Below are 23,027 nucleotides of genomic sequence, written 5' to 3'. Positions count from 1 at the left end.
TTCGAGATGATGTAGCGTATGCTTTGAGCTCTTGAAAAATTTATTTTTTCATTTGCGAAATGCCGTCGGGTAGGTAGCTGATGTAGGGTACGTTTTGAGCTCCTGAACTCCTTAAATCTTTTGTGTGGAACATAAAAAAAGGATAAATATCCTTTTGTTTACAAATGTATTTTTGGAAAAAATAAGATAATAACAAAGGATAAAGATTCTTTTTTTACAAATGTATTTCTGGGAAAAATAAGAATTTGTATTTTTGGACTACTATATAATAATTGTGGCATAACTTTCATATACCAATTAAAATAATAAATTTAAAATGAGAAATGATATTTTGATTTATGCTTGTATAAGTTTATTAAATTTAAGACTTCCCAACCCAATTTCCATAATATTTCTATAAATTAACAATATTAAACTAAATATTAAATGTTATTTTGAAAATGTACTTTATTTTTATAATATAACACAACCGTCTTAACTTGCTCTTCTAATTTTCATATTACCGAAATTAAAATGCCGTCGGCATATGTGGAAATGGAATATGTTGCCTCTTCGAAATTTTCATATAAATGAAAACTGCGCTGTTAAACTGCTGAAGAGACAGCTTCTAGCTTACCATATATGGCAAACTATGTAGTATTCTATATCTAGTAAGCAATGAGCAATGTGGAGTCTGCACAGGCAGAGATGCCCCGTTATTATAATAAAAGTATTTTTGAGAGTTGGTAACACTGTAAGGTTGGTACCATCAAACATGTCAACGCATTAATTATATTTATATATTTTGAAATTTGAAATTGAAATTTAAATACACGATGTTATGAGCAAAGTCGATATTATGTTGTCAATTCAAAAGTCTTGTTTTAATGCGTTCTTCAATTCGAGTGGAACTGAGAGTACAAATACCGTCAAAAGTTTGACAGCAAGTAAGTGGTCAACTTTTATATGGGAAAATGGAATTGTCGTTTTACTCTATCTTACTCGTAATTTTTCCTTATTTGCTCACCGTTTAGACCTACCCTGGACTACGACAAACATTTTAAAACCAAAGTCAGCTCAATCGGCCCAGCTGTTCTCGAGTTTTAATCAGACTAACGAACAACAATTCATTTTTATTTATATATATATATTATTATTATTATTCTATTTATATATATATTTTTTTTTTTTTCACAGCACTGTATTCTACTTGTTTTTTTTTATACATTTTTGTTGTTTTATATGTGAACTATTCGCACTGGATAACTCTTAAAAATTTTTGTAAAATATTGTTTCTTTATTTTATTTATTTATGTTTTCACAAAAGAAAATTATCCGTACATTTTTATTTTATTTGGTTTGTTTTATATGTGTTGGCCTAGATGTAGTAATTTATGTTTATAATTTTTTTATTTTTTAATTAAATATACGTATTTTTATGCTTTTTGCACTGCACTTTTGTTTATTTGTTTAATATTTTTGTCTTTTTTATATATGCACTTTTGTAGCACAGTATATTATATATATGTGTGTGTATATGTATGTAAAATACTATATTTTCTTTTGTTTGGTCACTGCACTTGCTGCTAGCCAAAACCGGTTTTTGGCATATATGTTCTTTGTTGTTTGCTTTTTTAATTGGTTTTGTCACTTGTTATTTATTACCTTTTCGTTTTTTATAGCTGCACTTTTTCTCACGTTAAGATTTTTATTAATTTTTGTTTTCAAATTTTAATTTTATTGACTTTGTTTAGCCACAGTGCCTTTCTTTATGGCTCGAAGGACCATGTATATTAAACTCACCTTTTAGGCCACTCACACGTTTCGTTAATAGAAAATGCACCAATTTCAAAGATCGTTACAAATTTTTATTTTCTGCGAAATTCACTTCACAATTATTATAATAAAATGGGTTTAACTGAGCTGAAGTATTGGATAGTTTAACAATGTTAAATTATGTTATATGAATATAAACTGATCAATTATATATTGGAACCCGTAGGTATTAAGTTAAATATATATTAGATATATACACTCGGATAAGCGGATCGGAACCGGGATGCTGCGAAAGCGGAGCTGTTACTTGATCGACGTCGTATCGACAAAAGGTGCGCGAGATCCTTTCTCTTTTCCTTTTGTTCTACTTAGAATGTGGAATGTCATCGCGTTTGGGTGCATGTGCGTGTATGTGTGTTAATGTGTGGTTTTCTCTCGCGTGATGAGGTGCATGGTTGATTCGGTGTGGTGAATTGATGCAGATGTGATGCGACGTCGCTACTCATTTAGCCAATGCTCTATGGGGTTCATATCAGGAGATTGTGGGGGAGTCTTAAGCTGTTTTGGAGCGTTATAAAGCAACCATTCTTTAACTATCATCGCTGTGTGTTTTGGATCGTTGTCTTGTTGGAACCAAAACACTGACGGAAGCTTTATTTTCTCCATGCTTGCACGTAAATTTGACTTCAGGATATTCAAATAAATCTCCTTGGTCATGTTGCATTCAATAAATTGAATGGTGCCCACTCCATTAGCTCCCATAGACCCCCACAGCATAACTGAACCACCGCCATGTTTCACTGTCCCAACTAAATTTTTACTTCTTAGCTCCGTGTTTGGCTTTCTCCATACAATTCGTCGTCCATCAGATCCCCAAATGTTAATTTTTGTTTCGTCAGTGAACATTACGCGTTCTCAGAAACTTAAAGGCTTATCAACATGAGCTTTAGCAAATTCAAGCCTTTTTTTCTTATTTACGATAGAGATAAATGGCTTTTTACGTGCTATCCGACCATGTAAATTATTTTTTCGAAGAACACAACGAACTGTTTCAGTTGATATTTCTTTATTTATTGTTTTTGACACTTCAACCGTTAATTTGGGAACACTTATCTTTAGGTTTAATTCCACTTTACGTACAATATTACGCTCATCAACATCAGTCAAAATTTTTTTTCTGCCTCTCCCACCGGAATTTCGCAATGTTTCTTCGTATCTCCATTTATTTATACTTTTTTGGACTGTGCAATGAGGTCTACCAATAATTTGACCAATTTGTCTGTACGATTTACCTTCACAGCACAATTTTATCACTAATTCCCTTATTTCAATGGTTGTCTCCTTCCTAGTACCAGCCATGGCGAAAAGAATGCACAAAATACAATAAATTGCGTATCTAACGATAATACAATACAAAAACTTTGAAACGTATTTAAATACGAGCATGATCACATAACTGTAAAAAAATAACTAGAGATGCCACATATAAAATGCAAATGTATACTCAATTTTGTGACCCAATTTTATCAATACATTTAGTTTTTTGATTAAGTATTTGGTTAATTTTAAAGAAAAAAGTTATTTCATGCAAAATTATAGTTACTAAGATTTCTATTTCCAAATTTGCATCAAAAAAATTCATATTTATCCACTAAATTTTCAATAGTATGTGTATTTATTTTACGAACTCCTGTGTATACTCATTTTTGTGAGTAACTGTATATAGCTTGGCATTAGTTTTTTTATACTAAATCGTGCCAGAAAATATATTGCACAAAGTACTATGTATATTGTAAGAACCGCATTTAACTTTGATGCATGTCGCTTCAAGTTGGGGGCTTAATTTTCCGCTTTCAATTTTATATTTTATTTATTGCTTTATTAAGATGGCTGTTCCTTCATGAGCTTTGCCATCAGGATGATCGCCTTATTAGATCATAGCCTATAATTTTGAAATAAGATCGTGATGTGAAGGTTGGGACTAGCAAGGCCTCAAGTTTCTTCACTGCTGGAGAGAAGAGAGTTATCGGACGATAGGACTCGCTGTTTGACTTGTTGGCGGGTTTCCAGTTTTCAGTAGTGGGACCACTCTTTCTTGGTGAGGTAGCTTACTCTCGTCGAGCCTAGATGCATTAGCATCAGCATGTTGATTCCTTCAAGGCTAATGGATTTGAAAAATTTCGGCTTGAGATGACACTCAACCTCCTCACCGGTGAAAGTAAGTGGTGCGCAGTCTTTTGGAATTTTGCGCAGCCGTCGGGTAACGCATCATTTGGCTCTGTCTTTCAAGTCGGTCATCATATCTCTTCGGATTAGACAGCCTTGACAGTAGTCCAAAGCTTACTCATACCGGTGGTGCTTTATCCATCGTAATATCGGGCGAGCTATTACAGGTTGCCTTAATTTTGGTGGTTCTGTTCTGGCTTCGTCATTCATTGTGTGGAACGTCGAATCATCTACCTGTTCCGTCAGCTCCATTCCCCTACGATCATTTGACAGGCAAGAATGATCCAAGATCGTGGTGCGCATTAAAGTCGCCTAGGCGCCTGAACGAGGCGAAGTTTAGATGGAGCCTTTTGGCGCAAACGCAGCAGAAGAATTCCTCCGGGTTCGGGTTGGACTCAATGCCAGCACGAGTCAGGCGGATACGGAGCAACTGCTGCAAGCATTGTTCCAGTGACAACAAGTTTAAACTAAGACTTACCGATATTTATATTATTTATCGGGTTAGATTTCTGTAATAACAGCCCTTGGCCGGACAAAATTCGGGTCAATTCCGTTGCGTAGAATCGGCTGTTGTGAAAATTGTTTCATCACATTCATCTTGCTTATTACTCACAGCCTCTAATCCAGCAAAGTTATTGACGTTTGATGCTCGCACCGATGTTTAGTACTTGTATTTGTTTCTTTATTACTTTGGGAGAGAAGTGATTATTTCTCTTAGCAGCATAAGTACATGTTGATACAGTCTGTCATTACACTTCATTCTCTACACTAACTGCTATCAGGTGCATTGAGAGGCAACCAACAGCCTCCCAATGCACTCATCCTTCTATTCTTATATGTTTACTTTTTACTTATAAAAATAAAAAATGAGGATTTTTTAGGGATGCGTTCGTCGATGGGTGTAACTGAACCACAGGCACGCCCACAAAACATCATTAACCGAAAACTTATAAAATGTCTTAATTAAGCACTTAAATAAGGTATAGATCTGTTATATGACACAGCGGTTCGCTTTGGCAAGTGGCACCTGTAGGCTAAAAATTAAAACAAAAAAATGAGCGTGGCTGCGCTCTCTAAAAGGTTTAATGTAGATATCTCCAAAACCAAATTCTCTCCGAACTAATTCCATGAATACTACTACACACAGTGTAAAAATGAAATGAAATCGAATGATAAACTCGGCCCTCTCCATAAAGTGCGATAAATTAATAACTAAATACGCCAGAAACAAGACTTTACACCCGAGTTGGGCGAGGGCTTTATAGGAGCCCGAGTCAAAAAGGGAAAATGGGCGTGACACAGAGTGACAAATTTGGTGTATGTCATTTTACTGTTAGTTTTATCTTACTGTGCAAAAATGAACGAAATCAGATTACAACCACATATCGTATAACACAGTTTTAAATTCCATTTGGTTATTTCACTTTTTGTACACATATGTATCAATATAACGAGATTAAACTTTGCTTGAAGTATCCCACCTTATGACCAAAACTAAATGGACAAGTTTTTTTTTTTAAATTATTGTGGTTTAGAGCTGAATTAGAATGGACTTGGTCAAGACTTTGGCCTAAGCCTCATATCCCTAATAACAACAACTCAATATGAGGATTCTCTTGCTCTTGTAAGAATGCAAAAATCCTATACCGAAATATGCAAGGCCAAGAGAGCACCCATTACAGAATGTAGTGATTTATTGAGAATGACTGTTGTGCATGACTATTATGAATTGGCACACATTCTGTATCAGTTCTTAACAAAAAACTGAAACAAATCTGTATAATTTAAGTAGAAAGTATAAAATCTATTTTAAACTTACCTTCGCCAACAATTTAACGACGTAATATGTCTTTATGTAAAATTACAGCTAAAACAGGGTTGCAATTATATTTTTACGTGTCATTGCACGAAAATAAACATGGGTTTTGATCTGACATATTTGTAAATAATTTTCTGCGTGTGTTTGTTGTGCCGTTGCACCAAGTGGAAAATTCTGCAATTCGTGCACCCTATTGTTCGACGGGACCGTGCATCCTGGCTTTATGGCGGTCGTTGTACTGCGCCGCGGTTGCGGCCGGCAGGATGTTGACTGATGTCGTTCCTAGTGGTTCGGTGCAACATGGTGTGATGCGGTCGCATAGTAATCTGGCACAGGTTAACCGAGGTACAATCCTGTGTGTGGTGGGTAGGCGTCAGGCAATTAAGACAATGGCTGTGCGCTTGGACGAGCAGCTGGCGTTGCTGAGGTGGCATCCCTTAAAGATGGCGCATTGTGGCAAGCGGTGGGGTCGACGATATATAGGGCATCGAAGGCGCTATGGGTATGCTACTAGTGTGGGTGTTGACGCAATGCTACCGTTTCACTACGAGGAGCCGTTGGTGTGGTGGTTCGGGGCGCTGCAACTGGGGCAGCCGTTTGGCGTGGCACATTGACATCCGAACGAGTGGTTGGTGTCGAGCATGGCATGTCTGCATCCATATTGATCTGTATGGAAGAGTGTTCTTTGAATTAGAATTTTGTTAAATATGGGCATATGAACATTGCTGACACGTTATGCGGCATGAGTGGGTCGTTAAGTTAATCGACCACGTAAGAAGCATAGTTTGACGAGCGGTTTTGTTAGCTTTCCGTATTACGTACGTAGATCGGCTACGCGAATATGACCGTCGGAGCCTGGGTAAAGCTTCTCTATGCGGCCCAGCCGCCATTCGGTAGGTGGCAGACAATCGTCATGATTCAGGACCCAATCTCCAACTTCTGGCGCATTTTCTGTACTTTTCCATCGGTACCTCTTGTGGAGGTCTTTATATTAGGGCAATTCACAATCGTGCAAATGGTCTTGCATATTTGCAATTGCAATATAGTCTTCTTTCCATCGGCTGCTGATATTATGATGGAGAATTTGAATTCTTTCCCATCTATTTAATAAGGATAGCGACTCAACGCCTGGCTCAGGTGTGGCCAGAATGGGTGCTCCTTTTAGAAAATTAGTTAAATTGGAGTTAGGGCTGTGAAGTCGGAGGGATCTTGCGAGGGTGCCGTGAGTTGAGAACGGTTTCGATTTTAGCTAATAATGTTGTTCATAATTAAGTTTGTAGCTGCCGGCTAGCTTCTTTAAATGAGATTTGAAGCTCTTTACAGCTGATTCCCATAAACCACACATATGAGGAGTGCTTGGGGGTATAAATTGCCAATTGATACTGTATTTTTCACTAACTCACCGTTTTTACTGTGCACTGCAAATGCTTTTCTATTTTCTCACTGTTTTGTAAAAACAAACAAAATGAAATTGGCGAATTGACGAATTGGTTTTAAAATGGGTATACGCGTGTATAGGTATATTGTAGGTATTTTATCAGGATCTTCACAATTTGAATGTTAACGTTATAAAAAGTAATGAGTAAGAAAAATGCTTATAACACTATGCACTGCCGAAAACCTGGAGATTAACTGCCGAAGAAACTGGATGAAGAACTGGAGATTTAACTGCCGAAGAACTTGATATTGATTGCCGAAAAACCTGGCGATTTAACTGCCGAGAAACTGGATATTAATTGCCGGAAAACTGTAGATTTAACTGCCGAAGAAACTGGATGAAGTGCTGGAGATTTAACTGCCGAAGAACTTGATATTGATTGCCGAAAAAACTGTAGATTTAACTGCCGAAAAAACTGGATATTAATTGCCGGAAAACTGTAGATTTAACTGCCGAAGAAACTGGATGAAGAACTGGAGATTTAACTGCCGAGAAACTGGATATGGATTGCCGAAAAAACTGGGGATTTAACTTGCGAAAAACTGGATATTGAAGAAAACGCTCGTTCGAGGTATTTGCCCACGCGTGCAAGTCGCGGTTAAAGTCGAAAGCGAAGTGAGTTGCAGTTGTCCTTTTGGTCCCCTTTTCTTTTCTCTTGTGTGTGGAATCAGCTGGTGTGATGTGGTTGGTTGGTGTGTAGGGTGGAATGTAAGCTTTGGTGGTTTGTGACGTGGGTATGATGAAGGTGCGTGTCAATGTTGTGAAGTTGATGTGGTGTGATCGTGTGGTGTGTGTGTGGATGCCTTGGGGAGGATGCTCATCTGTACAGATACCTTGGGGGGCGTACTTTTGTATGATATCAGGAAAGAAAGAAATCCACAAACTGTTTTTCTGTGGCTCGTTGGGCTGCTATGAATGTTTTGCCATTGTCGCTCAAGATTTTGGAAGCCACGTCGAGCGACGAAGCGAGCAAATGCCGCGAGAAAATTCTCCGTCGTCAGATTAGTACATAGCTTAAGGTGTACTGCCTTTGTTGTGAAACATACAAATACAGCCACTTAGCCTTTCATGAAAGTGGGAGATCTTAGCATGGACGCCTTTATCTGAAAAGGCCCGGCAAAATCGACACCGGTGGTGGTGAAAAGCAGAGCGAAATTGCAGCGTGCGTTTCTGCTGGTGCATAATGCCGATCTTGCACAGGAATATGCACTTCTTGATTTGGGGCTTAAGACGGGTAATATAATACTCTTGGCGTAATAATATGGATGTAATTCAGGAATAATGTGGCAAATGGAGACTTCTCAGATATTATTATGGGGTGGCGTTCGTTGTAAATCAGCTTGAATTAGCAAGCCGACCATTGACACGAAGTAGACTTTTCGTGTCTAGAAATGGGTTTAGAACTAAGAGTGATGAAGTTGAGCATATATGCGACTACACTGAGGGCTTGGGGGTACGATGAAAATCGTTCAAGGATTTCATTATCATCCAATATTGTATGATAGGTGTCGAATTTTCGACTTTCTGGGGCAATCATGTTGCGCATTGCCGATGGTGGCCAAGAATCTGTGGATTCGGTTAACCATCGGGGGCCATTCCAACAGAGCGTGGTGGTGGCAAGATCCAGGGGCTTGCACCCTCTTGTACCTAGATCAGCAGGATTGTCGGCACTGGCTACGTGTCGCCATGTGGCTGCTCCTACTAGGTCAAGGATTTGAGAGGTTCGATTAGAAATATATGTATGTTTTCCACGAGTGTGGTGACTTTTCTAACCAGGCTAGAATGATTTCGGAATCGGACCATAGATATAATTTGTATTTTGCCATGTTCAAGAGGGTCTGCACCATGGAAACCAGCTTTGCTAAGTAGTAGCGTTCAAGTCGTGGTAGACGTTTTTAGAGGTCCGACTTTTGTTTTTGCCGCTAGGAGGTGGCTTGTGGTTGTGGTGTCGCTTTGGGTGCGCACATATATAGTGACACAATATGCCTTTTCAGAGGAATCGCAGAAGCCGTGTAGTTCCACTTTGTATTCGGAGGATTAGTTTACTTACCGTGGAATTTGTATCTGCGAGATGTTTTTCAAATTATTAGCAAACTGGGACCACTTTTCTAAGCGAAGAGGTTTCACTTGTTCGTCCCCGCCTGTTCCGTCTAGCCAAAATTCTTGAATCAAGATTTTCACTTGTATCATAATTTGCGAAAGCCATCCTGCGGGGTCGAAAAGTTTTGCCATTGAGGATAAAATTTGTCTCTTTGTTTTGGCGGTGCCAAAAAAGCGACGTGTAAGTTCAAAAGCGGACGATTCAGAACTGGCATGTGGATATGCTGACCCTTTTTATGTGGAGTGGAACCAAGTGTGGTATATGTTTACATGTGTGGATCCTGGGCTCGCGTGTGGGTGGTGTTGATGTGGATTGTGGTGAGGTCGAGGTGAGTGTGGTGAGTGTAGCGTGTTAGCGATGGGTGTAGGTGTGTTTTGGGGCAGGCGACTAAGGCTCAGTTTACCAACCCCTAATATATTAAATTTAGCTTTTACTGTCGAGCTAATATCACATATCACACCTATTACATATGTCATTCGATTTTTTTTTTTAATATAAGTCAAGAAGATCCCAAAATTGATTGGACGCCATCGAATAATCTTTCTCAACATTTTTATACTCTAGCAACATGTTGCTCAAAGTGTGTAATAGTTTTGTTCACCTCACGTTCTACGTATCACCTAAAACTAACCGAGATAGATATAGTGTACAAATATAAATGATCAGGATGACGAGGCGAGTTAAAATCCGGGTGACTGTCGGCCGTCCGTGCAGGCTGTAACTTGAGTAAAAGTTGAGATATCTTGATGAAGCTTGGTATGTGCATTCCTTAGTAAAAAAGCGTACGAGTTCGTAGATGGGCCTAATCGGACCACTGCCACGCCCATAAAACGATATTAACCGAAAACCTATAAAATGTCATAAAATAACACTAAATTAACAGGGGATCGCAGTAGTAAGGGGCTCTTATGGGTAAAAATTTTGAAAAGGTAGGCTTGGCCCCGTAGGTCCTCTAATAAGTTTAACGCACATATCTCCTAAACCACTGAAGCTACAACGACCAAATTTGCTTAGCGCAAATATTTTAAGAACTTCTTCCGACGTGTGAAAATGGTAAAACCTTTTATCTTGGTACCCGCCCCACCGATTTCGAATTAATTTATTTCGTGGCATTCTTCTTCCTATTTTACAGTGCGACAATTGGCGAAATTGGACTACAACCACGTCTACCTCCCATATAGCTCAATTTAAAATTGCTAATTTGCTTCTTTCACTTTCCAGTACACACTTCAAGAAGCAACTAATATAACGGGATAAAACTTAGCACGAATAATGCTACATTGTTACCGAAAATAATATAAAGATTTTCGAACTTCCTGTTGACTTTGCCAAAACTAGATAAAATTGGGCAACAACTTAACATGGTCCCAATATAACTTCTTCTCCTTTCTACTCTACTGGCGTAGACACCGCTTACGCGATTATAGCCGAGTTAACAACAGCGCGCCAGCCGTTTCTTCTTTTTGCTACGTGGCGCCAATTGGATATTCCAAGCGTAGCCAGGTCCTTCTCCACCTGGTCCTTCCAACGGAGTGGAGGTCTTCCTCTTCCTCTGCTTCCCCCGGCGGGTACAGCGTCGAATACTTTCAGAGCTGGAGTGTTTCCGTCCATTCGGACAACATGACCTAGCCAGCGTAGCCGCTGTCTTTTAATTCGCTGAGCTATGTCAATGTCGTCATATATCTCATACAGCTCATCGTTCCATCGAATGCGATATTCGCCGTGGCCAATGCACAAAGGACCATAAATCTTTCGCAGAACTTTTCTCTCGAAAACTCGCAACGTCGACTCATCAGTTGTTGTCATCGGCCAAGACTCTGCACCATATCGCAGGACGCGAATTATGAGTGACTTATGGAGTTTGGTTTTTGTTTGTCGAGAGAAGACTTTGCTTCTCAATTGCCTACTCAGTCCGAAGTAGCACCTGTTGACAAGAGTTATCCTGCGTTGGATTTCTAGGCTGACATTGTTGGTGGTGTTTACGCTGGTTCCAAGATAGACGAAAATATCTACAACTTCAAAGTTATGACTGTCAACAGTGACGTGAGTGCAAAATCGCGAGCGCGACGACTGTTTGTTTGATGACAGGAGATATTTCGTCTTGCCCTCGTTCACTGCCAGACCCATTTGTTTTGCTTCCTTGTCCAGTCTGGAGAAAGCAAAACTAACGGCGCGGGTGTTAAGGCCGATGATATCAATATCATCGGCATACGCCCGCAGCTGTACACTCTTATAGAAGATGGTACCTTCTCTATTTAGTTCTGCGGCTCGAACTATTTTCTCCAGAAGCAGGTTGAAAAAGTCGCACGATAGGGAATCGCCTTGTCTGAAACCTCGTTTGGTATCAAACGGCTCGGAGAGGTCCTTCCCGATTCTGACGGAGCTTTTGGTGTTGCTCAACGTCAGCTTACACAGCCGTATTAGTTTTGCGGTGATACCAAATTCAGACATCGCGGCATAAAGGCAGCTCCTTTTCGTGCTGTCGAAAGCAGCTTTGAAATCGACGAAGAGGTGGTGTGTGTCGATTCTCCTTTCACGGATCTTTTCCAAGATTTGGCGCATGATGAATATCTGGTCGGTTGTTGATTTTCCAGGTCTGAAGCCATACTGATAAGGTCCAATCAGTTTGTTAACGGTGGGCTTTAATCTTTCACACAATACGCTCGATAGAACCTTAATTGCGATGTTGAGGAGGCTAATCCCACGGTAGTTGGCGCAGATTGTGGGGTCTCCTTTTTTATGGATTGGGCATAGCACACTTAAATTCCAATCGTTGGGCATGCTTTCGTCCGACCATATTTTACAAAGAAGCTGATGCATGCTCCCTATCAGTTCTTCGCCGCCGTGTTTGAATAGCTCGGCCGGCAATCCGTCGGCCCCTGCCGCTTTGTTGTTCTTCAGGCGGGCAATTGCTATTCGAACTTCTTCATGGTGGGGTAATGGAACGTCTGCTCCATCGTCATCGATTGGGGATTCGGGTTCCCTTTCTTCTGGTGTTCCCTCCATAATTTAAGTATGCTTTGGGCATCAGTGACTAGATCACCTTTGGGGGTTCTACAAGAGTATGCTCCGGTCTTGAAACCCTCTGTAAGCCGCCGCATTTTTTCGTAGAAAATCGTTCGGCTGTCTGTTGTGATTGCAGCTTCTCGCGAATCTTAGCTGCAACAAGATAGTGGTCGGAGTCGATGTTAGGACCTCGCAGCGCACGCACATCTAAAACACTGGAAACGTGTCTTCCGTCTATCACAACATGATCGATCTGGTTGGCAGTTTTTCGATCCGGAGACAGCCAGGTAGCTTGATGAATCTTCTTATGCTGGAATCTAGTTCTACAGATAACCATATTTCGGGCCCCGGCAAAGTCGATAAGCCTCAACCCATTTGGGGATGTTTCCTCGTTGAGGCTGGATTTACCGACCGTAGTGCCAAAGATACCTTCTTTGCCCACCCTGGCGTTAAAGTCGCCAAGCACGATTTTGACATCGTGGCGGGGGCAGCCCTCATAAGTGCGCTCCAAGCACTCATAAAAGGCATCTTTGGTCACATCGTCCTTCTCTTCCGTCGGGCCGTGGGCGCAAATCAGCGATATGTTGAAGAACCTCGCTTTGATGCGGATTGTGGCTAGACGTTCATTCACCGGAGTGAATGATAGTACTCGGCGACGGAGTCTCTCTCCCACCACGAATCTTACACCAAACTTGCGCTCCTTTATATGGCCACTGTAGTAAATGTCACAAGGACCTACTCGTCTCTGTCCTTTCCCCGTTCATCGCATTTCTTGGACGGCGGTGATGTCAGCCTTTATTTTTACGAGGACATCAACCAGCTGGGCAGCGGCACCTTCCCAATTAAGGGACCGGACATTCCAGGTGCATGCCTTCAATTCGTAGTCCTTATTTCGTTTGCCATGACCGTCATCAAAAGGGGGGTCTCTCAACCGAGGCTGATTGCTAATTTTCATTGGTAAGATTTTTTACGTGGCGGGTCCTAAACCCAGCGCACAACCCTGTGATGTTCTTAGGCTACCCAGAGGATACTTGGTCAAAGACCGGAAGTAGTGAGCTGCATGAGTCATATGTAAAAGAATCGTTTCTGGCCATTCCCAAGTGAATGGCGATCAGAGAACTTTCCTCACTTGAGTGAACTTCTACATATGACTCCATCCTCCTGGTGGTGTTTATACTGGTTCCTACATAGACGAAATTATCTACAACTTCAAAGTTATGACTGTCAACTGTGACTCCCCCTGCGGGTACGGGGGGACCCCTCCGGGTTCGAGGGGAAACCGAATATACCCGCGGTAAGGCATGCCTGTCGTAAGAGGCGACTGAGATCCTGGCCACCAGTCCAGAGCTGTGTGGAAGCTCAACTGGTCGTAGCTTCGGCTACAAGGTCATACCAATGACTTTAACCTGGTACCACGGGGAGCAGTAGCCCTTGGAGGTAACTCCAATCTGCTTATTGGGCTTGGCCCTTTGTGGAGATTCGTGGTGACTGTGGTTAAAACCCAAATCGCGGGAAGAACTGACTCTGTCAGTTGAATGTGGAGTTGCATTGCAACCGGGTGCCGGACCCAAAGTACGGCAGAGGTTTTAGATGGGCCTCGAGCCCTACCAAGGTGGTTAGTGTGTCCATGCCACACTGCCAATTGGTACTGAAAATGCTTACCCAATTTTCAGGACGCTGATCGGCGCATTGTATTGATCCGTTGTGCTTTTGAGCACCGTGGAGTCAAGCTGTCGACAGTAGGATCCCACGTTAAACACAACAGACGATGACAACAGTGACGTGAGAGCCAAGTCGCGAGTGCGACGATTGTTTGTTTGATGACACTAGATATTTCGTCTTGCCCTCGTTCACTGCAAGACCCATTTTCTTTGCTTCCTTGTCCAGTCTGGAGAAAGCAGAACTAACGGCGCGGGTGTTAAGGCTGATGATATCAATATCATTACTATATATGATTGGTCTTTTGGTATCTGTTATTGAGAAAAATAGATAAAATCGGGTCACTACTTCTTCAAACTCCGATATATTATATATATGTTATATATATAAATATATATATGTTATATATATAAATATATATATGTTATATATACACACACACATATATATATATATATATATATATATATATATATATATATATAATTGCTTGGATTTCGATCCTCTGGTTGCCGTTTTACGCCTTAAGTATTTCCCTGGCTTTGATTCTGGCAAGGGGCAAGAGTATAAAATATTCGGTTGCATCTGAACTTAGCTCTTTCTTACTTGTTATTTATGAGGATGTATAATTACAAAATGCAAAGATTCAATTATATTTCCAGCTACTTTAAAGTTGCTATTAAGAGGCTGTCGTTAACTTCCGCGTTCCTAAGATTAATGTCCTCGATTCATTATTTTGAGTTAATTTATATATTTGGTCAAAAAGAGCATTATATGTGACTTCTTGCAATTGCACATTTTCGATTGGTTGGGGAATTCCGCGAAATTTTTTTATTTTAATATTATGTAAGTTATGAAAGAATGATGAAAAGTACAAAAAAATGAATGAACTGTGATGTCCTTGTTACATTCTCCTTAAATATGTATATTATCTAATTTTAACAGTTTATTAGTTGTTTCAATATATTCTAAAATTTAAAAATTATTGATATGGTATTTTTAAAATATTTCCAAATTTTTGTCTCAATATTTTCATAAGTTTGATCATTTATTACTGTATTATTTTCAAATGTTATTAAATATGTTCCAATTAATGTGTGATTGCCTACAATGTTTTTTTCCGAAACTAATGTTGCTCCTGCTTTTATTTCTTTTATCTGCAAGTTTTTTTCTTTTCATTTTTTACATTTTCTTGTTTTTTTTATTTAAATTTCTGACAAACATGTTTTTTTTTAATATACAATATGTTAACGAGGGCAAGACGAAATATCTCCTGTCATCAAACAAACAGTCGTCGCACTCGCAACTTGGCACTCACGTCACTGTTGACAGTCATAACTTTGAAGTCGTAGATAATTTCGTCTATCTTGGAACCAGCGTAAACACCACCAACAATGTCAGCCTAGAAATTCACCGCAGGATAACTCTTGTCAACAGGTGCTACTTCGGACTGAGTAGGCAATTGAGAAGCAAAGTCTTCTCTCGACAAACAAAAACCAAACTCCATAAGTCACTCATAATTCGCGTCCTGCGATATGGTGCAGAGTCTTGGACGATGACAACAACTGATGAGTCGACGTTGCGAGTTTTCGAGAGAAAAATTCTGCGAAAGATTTATGGTCCTTTGCGCGTTAGCCACGGCGAATACCGCATTCGATGGAACGATGAGCTGTACGAGATATACGACGACATCGACATAGTTCAGCGAATTAAAAGACAGCGGCTACGCTGGCTAGGTCATGTTGTCCGGATGGACGAAAACACTCCAGCTCTGAAAATATTCGACGCAGTAACCGCCGGGGGAAGCAGAGGAAGAGGAAGACCTCCACTCCGTTGGAAGGACCAAGTGGAGAAGGACCTGGCTTCGCTTGGAATAATATGTTTTTGTAATTTCTGTTTTACAATTGTGTATATTAAAGATTTTACTGCTACAATAATTTTGTTCTGGTCAATTATAAGCCTACCATCTAATTGAGCTATGACTCTTATATCATAGTACTTACAGTAACGACCAAACATTTGCAACTTGAGCGAAGTCCTCGATTTTTTTACAGCATTGAGGTTACATATTTTGCAATGTTTATCGCGATCTTTTTTTATTTTGCCAGTTATATTTGAAAACAATTTAAAATGTATGGCAATCCGCCACGACAAAACAATTGCAACTCTGTTTTGTTCGTTTCTTTTCTCCTTTGTTCGTTTCTTTTCTCCTTTGTTCGTTTTTTTTCCTAACGGTATGGAGTTTGAATCAGAGAGCTGCAACAAGTATGATAAGCAACAACTTGAAACCTAAGCGCAGTAGGTAACATACAACGGCGCTTAGGTCTCAAGTTAACTCTTACGGGTACCACCTGCCAATAAGAATGATTATTGAAACACAACTTTATAATATTAAAACAGAGAATATTTTATTAAAAATAAAACTAAAATAATCGATCCATATATAAAAACTAATGTGAAGGATGAATCTGATGCTGTTTAATAATTTTGTTAATATCAGGTTCCAATTTACTCAAGAACAGTCGCAAGTCGTCACGTTCGGTAACAAGCAAACGATTTCTATTTTTATTAAGCAGTGTTGTCACAGCACTAAATCCACGTTCACGCCAATATGACGATGGGAATGCTATCAAGAATCGTTGAACGATTCACCACAATCCAGGGTACAATTGCGAGATCGGTTTTTGTAGCCAAAATTCTTGGTAAACATTTTTGAACTTGATTTTTATTTCCTCGTTTGTTGTCAATTCTATATGTTCTTCTTCCAGCTGAGGTGACATTGCTGTGTTGACATTTGACAACGGATCCAACACCCAGTCTGGTATTTCCAAGTTCAAAATGTCCTGGTATCGTTCGGTGAAGTCAATGTGGAGGTTTTCCAAATGTTGGCAGTAGGCAAACAATTCGTCGTTACTGCATGATACTGATAAATTCGGAAAATTGTGAAACTCACGTCTGCTCAGATTCTTTTTGTGTAGAAGCAGTTTGGCTGCGAAAGCAGCAACGACGTTTTTTGTTTTAATTAAATTTAGTTTATCGCCTTGCAGTTGGAGATTCATGTCGTTGAACAATTTATACAGGTCTGTCATGTAAGTTATATCATTCTTTGATGTTATGAGCTTGTCTTGAAATTCTGTATCTTTAGTTTCCAAGAACTCTATAACAGAGTCAAACAGGTTGTAGAATCGAGTCAGACAATTGCCTCTTGATAGCCAACCAACTTCAGTATGAAACAACAAGCGGTTGAAATTCTCGTCGTTAGTAACACATCTGATGACATAATCTATCATTCAAAGAGCTGTTGCGGTTTTTATTGACTGCTTTGATGACATATTGCAGTGATTGAAATAGTTTTTCACTTAAGTTTCTAGCAACTAAATGTTGTCTATGAATAACGCAATGTACACCAATGACATCTGGAATTTTATTTTTTAAGTACGTTATGAAGCCTTTATGGCACCCTGTCATAGCCGGAGCGCCATCCGTAGCAACTGAAATAATATTTTTCAAAGGAATTTCTTTCTCATCGCAAAACTTTTCCAATATTTTGAATATGGTTTCGCCTTTTGTATCGGTCTCTAAATTTCTTACAAATAATAGTTCTTCACATATTTTCTCATCTTTAATAAACCTCACGCAAGACAACAACAATGCTTCATTAGTTGGTAAAGTGGACTCATCCAGCTGAATTAAAAATTGACTTGACCTCAGGTGATCGTACAATGATTCTTCAATGTTTTCAGCCATTTCATCAATTCGTCTTTGCACAGAATTATTACTCAAAGGAATTTTTCGGATAATATCTGCGGCCGGTTTATGAAGCACGGTAGTTATTACTTCATTTATTGCTGGCAATATTAACTCTTCTCCGATGTTATGTGGTTTGCCTTTTTGAGCAATTAACAAAGAGATATTGTACGAAGCTCGAAGTCCGTCGTCATCTTGCTTAGCAGCTTCTTCTCTAGGTCTTGAAAATATGCTACATTCTTGTCTCTCTTATCTGGATGCATTTTATTCAAATGATCTTGCAGTCGTGAAGGCTTCATTGCTTCATTCGAAAATGTTTTTAGACATAGAAGACACAAAGGCGAGGATGTGTTTGTGGGATTTTCAATGAATCCGAATTTAATGTATTCCGCACAGTATTGCCGTCTCTTCTTTTTTACTTCCGACATTGTTTTGCTTTGAGAAATACGTTTAACTTCGCGAGTAGTGTAAAGGAGGCGTAAGTAATGCTCATCTATTGCGCGCAAAACCACAAATGAATATAAAATAAATATTACATTGTTTATGTAGCATAAACTTTGACAGCGAAGATGAAATACCGCTTGCCCAGCTACAAAGAATGGGTGCACAATTATTATATAGTAGTCCAAAAATATGAATTCTTATTTGTACTGTATTCAATAACAGCATAAACTTTGACAGCGAAGATGAAATACCGCTTGCCCAGCTACAAAGAATGGGTGCTGAAATACGTTCTGTAAGCCCTATTTGGAACAACGAAGCATGCAACTTGACAAAGGATTCGACTACTATATACATATGTATATAGAAAATAAGATGAAAATGGATTTGGATGGTAGAAGTCCCGTTGAGGTATTTGATACACTGTTTGATAAAGATGTTGTACAACTGATCATAGAACAAACTCATTTGTATGCTTCTCAAAAATATTCGCATAAATTTATATTCGACGAAGATGATCTAAAAGTCTTTTTAGGCATTTTATTTTACTCTGGATACCATTCAATGCCAAAAGAATCTATGTATTGGCAATTGGATGAAGACACGTTATCACCTCTTGCAAGCAATTACATTTCTAAAAACAGATTTTTGGAAATAAAACGCCACATTCATTTTACAAACAATAATGAAATTGACAAGTCTGAGAAAATGGCAAAAACTCGCCCACCGTCTATTATGCGAAAAGTTTCAAAGGTGGGGTTTTATGCACGAAAAGCTTTCATTTGACGAGGCAATGGTAAAATATTTTGGCCACCATTCAGCGAAACAATTCAGCAAAGGAATGCCCGTATGATTCGGATTTAAAAATTGGATGCTCACAAGTAGCTGTGGGTACTTGTACCAATTTGATACTTACTGTGGTGCTAAAAATGTTGATAGTGATACAAGACATCTTCCCCTTGGATCTCAAGTTGTGTTCGATCTAATAAAAACCATAAATAACCCAAGCGATTATATTATCTATTTTGACAATTTTTTCACAAGTCATGAACTTCTACGTATGTTGCGTGAGAAAAACTTCAAAGCCGTAGGAACAACGAGAGAAAATAGAACTAAAAAATGTCCTTTGAATCCAAAAAAATATTTCCAAAAACAAGCAAGAGGATATTTCGAGATCAAATACGACCACAATAATAAAATATTGTTGGTCAAGTGGAATGACAATAATGTCGTAACTATGGGAACTAATTTTGATACGGTTAAACCGTTGAAATACGTAAAGCGTTGGTCAAAACTGGAACAAAAAAAGATAAGTATACCTCAGCCAAATTTACTTTCAAATTACAACCACGGTATGGGCGGTGTGGATCTACATGATCAGGCCGTAAATGTATACAAAATTGGGATTCGAGGCAAAAAATGGTGGTGGCCGCAGTTTACTTCGATGATGTGCTCCACAATGGTAAACGCTTGGAAGCTGTACAAAGACGTGAATAATAGTACCAAAGATTTGCTTGTGTTTCAACGTGACATTACGCGATACTCCCTACGACACTACACATTGAAAAGATATTCTAAGCGCGCGTTACTCCAAGTGTTTCTACAGCTGGAGGATCACATTTTCCAAAGAGAATCCTCAAGCCTCTTAGATGCAGAGTCTGCCATTAACGAATCAGGTGGATTTGCGAGCTATGTGGTACTGCTTTGTGCGTGGAACGCGACACTTTTGACCATTGTACTCGTGTGGGTACAGCAAAATTTTGTTTTTTTTTTGTTCATCTCTGCGATGGTATAAATCAATAAAAAACTGAAAATTTTAAATAAACTTATTTTTTGACTCCTTGGTTGTAAATGGGTTAAGAGAGAGAGAGAAAACGTAAGATAAATAAAGGAGAGAAATAGTTGGATCGCGATATACATACATATGTATATGTATGTACATACATAAATATCCACAGTTATGTTGTTTTTGTTTTTTTTCTTCTTCCTTTGCCCTTATGTTAAAGCGATCCCGCTTGTTGCTTTGTTAGCCCAAGGGGTATCACCAGAACTTGCAAGTAAGAATACTTGACTTTGAAAAATTTTGTTTTTTTTTGTAGTGTGTTTGGAGACAGATAGTTTAACAACAGTTTTTCAAAAATTTTCCTTAATACAGTTGATTTATGTGTGTACCATATGTCTATGAATATATGTACACCCGCGGCCAAGCGTAACGGTACTTGTTGCGGTAATGGAATTTTTCCGTTAAGTTTTAACGAAGTGATCTTTAACTTACACAAATATAAAATATTAGAAAAAAAATAAGTTGTGTCAAAAAAGTAAAAGTAAACCAGAACTAAAAAAAATGTTAAAAAGTGTTTGGGAGGAGGAAATTTCAAGCAGTGCTTTGGAGAAACTTGTTGGGTCAATGCCTGCTCGTATCGAAGTTGTAATATCCGCTAGAGGTGGACCGACGCCATATTAGATTTCCCGTTATTCTTTTTGAATATGTTGTAATTCCATTTTCAATTGAAACAAAAAATTTTGTTAAGTTATTACAAGAATTAATAATAATGAAATCAAAGACTTGTGTGCAAATAAAAAAAGTTGTCTTAATTTAATTTTACAAATGGACCAGATTAAAGTCAACAGTTAACCAAATATATTCGACCCATCGATATATTCCCCGTATTCTATTAAATCCATAAAAAAGTTACCCAAAGAACGAAAAAATTGAAAATAGTGAAAAAAATCAAGTGGTCAGTTATGCTTGGCCGCGGGTGTATGTATATTAATTACGGAATATAAAATTTGGCGCGGGAAGTTTGATGGCCCATAAATTTTTTGTATCTATGTATATGCACATATGTATGTATCTTTTATACAATTGAGTACCTTTACTTATATGTGTACATATGTATGTATTTGCATTTTCTTTTTTGTTCGCCTTTGCTTATTTATTATAGGCGATCCTGCTTGTTGCTTTTTTAACCCAAGGGGTGTCACCAAAACTTGCAAGTAATAATACTTGACTTGAAAATTTTTTTTATTTTTTTTTTTGATTTGGAAAAATTACAGTGTGCTTGGAAACATAAAATAAGCAATACGCAGGTACATGGAAAAAAAATCATGTTTTTTGTGGTGGTTATTGTGCGGAGGTTATTATATGTGCACGCGATGGCTGCCAGTAGGGATTGTAAACTCTATTCTACTCGAGAATCGAGTTTTCTCGCAAAATAATCGATTTTTTGAATGTCAAGAATCGATTCTTAATCGACTTCGATACTGAAAATATTAATATTAAGAGCTCATCTTTTGAGTGACTTTCTTTTTCACATTTTCGAAAGTTTTTAGCTTGTTTTTCAGTTGAAAAAAAAAGGTTGACTCAGAATGACACACCCTATTAAACATATATATGCGCATAGATAATTTTATTAAAAATTTAATTGGAAAGGACTCACTTTTTCCTCCGCCAAGGGTTTTTGGGCAATACTTATGTGTTCTCTCTATGTCGTTTTTCTCTTTTTGGTTTTTATTCCTTCTCTGATGTTTTCCGTGTTGAGTTTGTAGTCTGTCCCCACGTTGCTTCTAGTCCTCGTTTGCTCTGACGTATGTTTTGGGGTTTTTGTCACTTAAATACGTATGTATGTATGTACGTATTTTCCTTGTTCTTTTAGTACTGCACTGCACTCTAGTTATGTGCTATTGAGCATTCTTTTATATATTTCTTTTCACAGTTTCTTTAGTTAGTTAATTTGTATTATATCGCGCCCGTTTATGTATTTTGTAGAGTTGAGGTTATTGGCCTTTGTTTTGTGTTATAACGCGCCCGTTTTTCTTCACTTTTTTGCACTTTTTAACTTTTTCGTTTTTTCTTTTAATTTTTAATTTTCTATTTTTCCTTTGTGGTGTTTTATCTTAGGTGCCTTTCTGAGCGGCTCGAAGGACCATTTGTTCGTTGCACTTAGTTTCACTGATTATGTGGGGGGAATACTTACGCTTTGATTATGTATCCCTTTGTGGGTTTTGTTAAATTAAAGATATATAAAAATGTAGCAATTTATATTTGTATGTATTTCCCTTTGCCGGCGAAACTTCAATATATGTGCTGAATGTGGTGTGGTGTGATGAATGTGAGTTGTGGGATGAATGTTGTGTGGAGGGGCGAGAGGCCATGAAGTCGTATAAACACCTTAAATCAACTAAGTGCATGGGATCTAACGGAAATTAAAAAACAATGTCAATATTTGCCGATTCTAGCAAATTTTCCTTCTGCCTAAATTGGTCTAAATGATGACTTATATCTAATCTATTTTAAAATGAACTATCAGTCCTAAGTTCTCATACGAGTGAGAAATACACTATCCATTCTTTACAAATACCTTCCTGAACGCATTTAGGGCAGCTATTCTTCCTGGCGTGTGACTTCACACCAGTTACAAATGCGCGAGCTGGTGCATCACAAACAAAAAGCGTTTTCGATACCCTCGCCTGGAAACTATTTCTAGAAAGTTGAGATCTAGATCTTTTGTGCATTTTAAAATGAAATTATGTTAAACTGTACTAAATTATTTGCTTACAATCTATAAAAATGTAATTGAAAAATTATAAGAACTATTTGAGTCGCAACAGTGTGGTATTGGTATTTTTTGATAATTTTTTCATACCTTGGGTTACATTATTGGTATGGATGCCTAACTTTTTTGATGTTCCCAATTGTGAAAAAATTTTTCTCTATCCTCTTTATATTTATATTAGCATAGATAACACTAGAATTAACGAGTGCGACAATTTCAAAAAACAAGCATTGCTTTAACGTAATTTTAGCACTGCCCAGGCCGCTTTAAACATATAAA

The 23,027-nt window shown here is 38.4% G+C and overlaps 1 protein-coding gene and 1 long non-coding RNA gene across 3 annotated transcripts in view; both read left to right on the top strand.

The window, feature by feature from the left end:
* Positions 1-23,027, top strand: part of LOC126765246 (MTOR-associated protein MEAK7) — an 89,881-nt gene that overhangs the window by 35,621 nt on the left and 31,233 nt on the right. The gene's annotated exons all lie outside the window — the stretch shown is intronic.
* Positions 15,123-18,284, top strand: LOC126765488 (uncharacterized). The gene is made up of 3 exons (XR_007668456.1): positions 15,123-16,706; positions 16,773-17,093; positions 17,150-18,284. It is a non-coding gene; the product is annotated as an uncharacterized LOC126765488 (long non-coding RNA).

The sequence above is a fragment of the Bactrocera neohumeralis genome, unplaced genomic scaffold, assembly GCF_024586455.1.
Source record: "Bactrocera neohumeralis isolate Rockhampton unplaced genomic scaffold, APGP_CSIRO_Bneo_wtdbg2-racon-allhic-juicebox.fasta_v2 cluster10, whole genome shotgun sequence".
Classification (NCBI taxonomy): Eukaryota; Metazoa; Arthropoda; class Insecta; order Diptera; family Tephritidae; genus Bactrocera; species Bactrocera neohumeralis.
The sequence above is the reverse complement of the archived record's forward strand: the minus strand, read 5'-3'. Positions and strand labels throughout refer to the sequence as shown.